The following is a 4,604-nucleotide window of genomic DNA, read 5'->3' on the forward strand; positions in this document are numbered from 1 at the left end:
TGTTGATACTTTTTTCCTTTTCTTCCTTTTGAACAAAATTTCACAATCATCACTGTTACCCAATACCACTATCTAATCCCCCCAATTTTGTATTCCTCAAATTAAAAAAAAAATCATTGATTTTCAATTATTTTTTGGGGGAGGGGGGAGTGATGTTTCTTGATTTTTTTTAGTTGCATAACCAATTCGCTGGTTTGTTCTTTCTCTTTTGTTGAGAAAAACATTTAGAGATATAAATTTTCTTCTAGGTAATACTCTGTACCCCAAATTTTCAATATGCTTTTTCTTTATTGTAACTGTCTTCAATAACTTTATTTTTTTTCTATGATTTCTTCTTTGGGTCACTAATTTTTTTAGAATTCAGTTGTTTAGTCTTCATTTAAATCTGAATTTCTTTAAAGGCCCTTTTATAACTATATGTGTATGTATGCATGCATGTCTATATGTGTCTGTATAATTATATATATATATACATATATATATGTAGATAAATATATGTAAAAGATGTTTAATATTTTTCTGCTTGCAGTTTATGAGGCTTTGATGCCCTTAGATGGTCAGTTTTACAAAAGTCCCATAAGAAACAAGTATATTCCTTTCCATTCCCATTCAGTAGTTACCAGAGACTTATCATATCTAACTTTTATAAACTGCTATTCAGTTATTATTTGTTATTTGTTAATTTTGTTTGAATCCAGAAGGAGCGCACCAAGATTCCAATTATTACAATTTTGCTGTTTATTTATCCCTGGAATTTAATAAACTTTTTCTTCAAGTACTTAGATGCTAAATAATTTGGTGTATGTATAGGTATATGTGTATGTATAAATGTATGTATGTATGTATGTGCATACATATGTGTATATTTTGATATTATATTTTGGCATATATGTATATACACACATCTGCATATATATATATATATATATATATATATATATATACATATATGTCATATATAAAACACAATTATCTGCAGTACCTTAACATATAATATATATTTCCCTTATCTTTCTTAACAATATTATTTTTAATTATTGCCTTCTCTGATATCAGAATTGATGCCTTGTTCTTTTAAAATTTGCTTGAAGCATAATAAATTCTTCTCAGACTTCTCATTTTAACTTTGTTTAATCTTATAAAGAATATATTATTGGATTTTGCTTTCTAATCCACTTTTCTACTTCTCTTGCCCATTCCCTAAATAGTTTATACATGCATTCATTTCGCTAGTGTTCACTGATAGAATTATTAATTGCACATTTCCTTTCATCACAACCTGATTCAGTTTCCTCTTTTCCTCTATACTCCTTCTTATAAGAAAGGTGGAAAAACAGAAGGAATCTAATAAATGCAAGTAATACCTAATTGGTCTGTTGCTGCTCATTTGCCCCGCCTTTTGTTTTCAATAAGCCCTAATCTTATTCTCTAATTCTTACGCTTTGATTTTCCAGATGAAGCAGTGAGTCAGAGTCACCTTGAGAGAGGCAAAATCCTTCTGTTAGAGCACAAGAGACACCCCAGGATTCTGAACTGAATCTTCAGAATGGCAGTATCTATTAGATTAACACTTTTCATACTTGTCAAAACCTTTAAACACTCTTAAAAATTATTGAAGATTCCCATTTTCTTTTGCTGTCAAGTTTTGTATGATCCTGATTATGGTACCTTAGTACTTTCATTCTATTTGAAGTATTTATTTTGGTTTGACTTAGAAGCTCTAGGCTTTGGCTATGACATTTCTAAATGTTTTCATTTTAGAGTTTCTTTCAGATGATTGGTCTTCATGATGTCACTTTACTAATTCTAATAGGTCTGAGCTTCTTCATTGTCGTTATTTGCTTTTGTTTCTTATTGTTTAATAATCTCTCAAAATATAGTGTGTAGGTCTTTTGTTTGCTCATTGTTTTTAGCAAATTCAATTATTGTTTTTGACTTTTTTTGAGATTTTTTTCAGGGGGGGATACATTCATAGCAGGTATTTTAAAATTTCTTCCTTTAACAAATCTCTTGATTTTTATTCTAATAGTCCTAGTTTTTAAAAATTATTGAGTTTTCTTTGTCATTATGATTTTAAGAGCATCTACTGCAGAGATAAGTAGTATCCTAAATCTTAAGTTATTTATTATCCTACCAGTTATTTCTTCGAGAATTTTTCACATGAAATTTCACTTTCAAAAAAAAATTCTCTTGCTTCATTTATTTCAATTATTCTTAGAGCCTTTGTGATCATGACATTTCCCCAAATTATGCTCTCACCCAGCACACTGATTGACTTGTGGGATTATTATTTCTATGTTTATTTCTTAGGTGTCTTTTGGTTCTAGTTTTTAAATTTCTCGTCAGTTTACTCCTATTTCCAGCTTCAGTTTCTTTTTTGGGAAATGATCTTGGCCTTCTTTCATGGTTTCTACTTCTTCTGGGGTAGTTGGGTAGTTGCCCAATTATTCTATAGTCTGGCTCTTCTGGCACTCACAGCTTCTAGCTGTCCCGGGAAGGTTATAGCTGTTTCTTTTGGAATTGAACATCATTTGATGTGGCATCCTTGTAGTAGCTGAGCTTTTATGTATTATTATTGCCTTCTTAATCAGAACTTGCAACCACGCCTAAACCCCTCACTCCATCCCACATTTGCAAAGTTTAACACAAGCATAAAAGTCTAGACTTATTTCTATCAAATTTCATTTTATTATTTCATCTTGTTAAGATCTTCTTACAATACTGGTATTCAGTATTAGTTATTCCTTAACTTTGTGACAAACTTGAGAAGTACGACTTCTGAGGTTTTATTTCCATTGATAAGTTTCAAACAGTCCATGGTCAAAAAAAGATCTAGGGGTTCTACCACAGAATTCCTTCCAAGTTTTCATTGATTTATTTCTAGCTCTTCTTTGGATTTTCTCCAAGAAAGCACTGCCTAGTCTAGATTTATTCATGTTCTTCTGTTTTACCAGTCTCATTCCCTCAAATCATCTTCTTTTTTTGTGTTTGATAGTTTTTTTTTAAATTTTTTTTTTCTGTGTCTTTACTGGAAAAGGATTTATTTCCCCTCAATTTCATTATTTATCATCCCTTCCTATTTTAGACTTTTCTTTGACTCATGCCCCCTATACTCAATCTTTATTCTCTGTACTTTTCATAGAATTAAAATAGTATAGTATTAGGTTTCTTCTTTAAGTTATAGTCTTAGAAATTTTTCACTCCATTTCCCTACTCCGATTTTCCCCTGTTGTACCCTTTTCAGGAGCCAGTGAGGTCTCCAAGTATGATATACCAAATTCTGTCATGAGATACAGAGGTTAGAGCTCTACGATAGGAATCTCCTAAATCCTTTGTTATGCAACTCATCAGCTTCCCCTTGGGAATCTCTTTCCCAATTTTCCTTGAAATCTTTCCCCTGGTTTAATGCCTGCTCTATTTTGAGTGACAATTGCCTTGAGAAACTGGTTCTCCTGATCCTGAGACTGGATGAATAGCATTGCCAATACCAAATAATACCATAGCAGAGTTCCCATCTTCTTTTATAAACCATCTCTCTTCTGTAGGAACATTCAGCAGAGGAACCTCCTCTTACCAATGAAAAAAGCCTTCACTATTTATTAAAATGGGGAAATTTATTATTTTTTTCACTGTTTCCCTCCCTTTCGATCTTTCTCTCTGCCTATTCATTCATTCTCCTGTAAACTGCTTTCTTCATGAGACATGAGAATTTAGTTTTTTTGCCTTGAGTACATTACATATTCTCTTTCTCCATCATCCTCTTTCATGTACCCTCCCATTCTGTAATTTAGTCACACATCCCTTCGCCCCCAACACTAATGCACTTTGGATAAATTGTGAGGTTTGGTACATAGTGTTTCAGAGATGTTTCCCCAACATGATCACTATTTATTTGACTTCTGATTGCTCTCGTCTCCTCATGTGTGCTTAGAAACCTATTAATGGTCTATTTATTATTGTTGTCCTCAGTTGCTATATTTGTATTTCTTTTCTCTGGGGTGTTTGAGAAACATAATCTTATAAAGTCTGTTTTTCTTTCTAGGAATAGTTTGAACACCTATTTTTTATACTGAATATTTATTTTCATTTATGGTGAGGCTCAGATTTGCAGGGTATTTGGTACTAGTTATCCAGTTTCCTCCTGTGGCTTCTGGTGGGATAGGGAGATTCTTGTCTTATTTTAATTTCCTTTCCTTTATATTTGAAGGTTTTTCTCCCCATTGCCTGAAGAATTTGTTGGCAGTGGAATTGTTAAATTTAACTATCTTGGAATTTGCAACACCAGTTTTCTTCATTTTGCAATACCTATTTATAAAATTCTTGCTAGAACCTTTGCTTGATTTAGAGGCAATGGTTCTTTCTGCTCCACCTTCGTTATTTATCTTATGCTTAAGGCTTGAACATAAGCAGTTTTCTTCCTGAGATCTCTAGTAATTTTAGCCTTTTTTCTTTTCCTTAATTTGCCCTACTGTCCCTTCCCTTTGATGGTGAGATTTATGAGTTTCAGCCGCTTCCCACACTGGACAATTCATGATTCCCTAGGTTGGTCTCTGCCCCAAATGACTTCTGGGAAGACAGGACTAGTACTAACTGGTTTAGTACAG

Source organism: Sminthopsis crassicaudata, chromosome 3 (genome assembly GCF_048593235.1).
Source record: "Sminthopsis crassicaudata isolate SCR6 chromosome 3, ASM4859323v1, whole genome shotgun sequence".
NCBI lineage: Eukaryota > Metazoa > Chordata > Mammalia > Dasyuromorphia > Dasyuridae > Sminthopsis > Sminthopsis crassicaudata.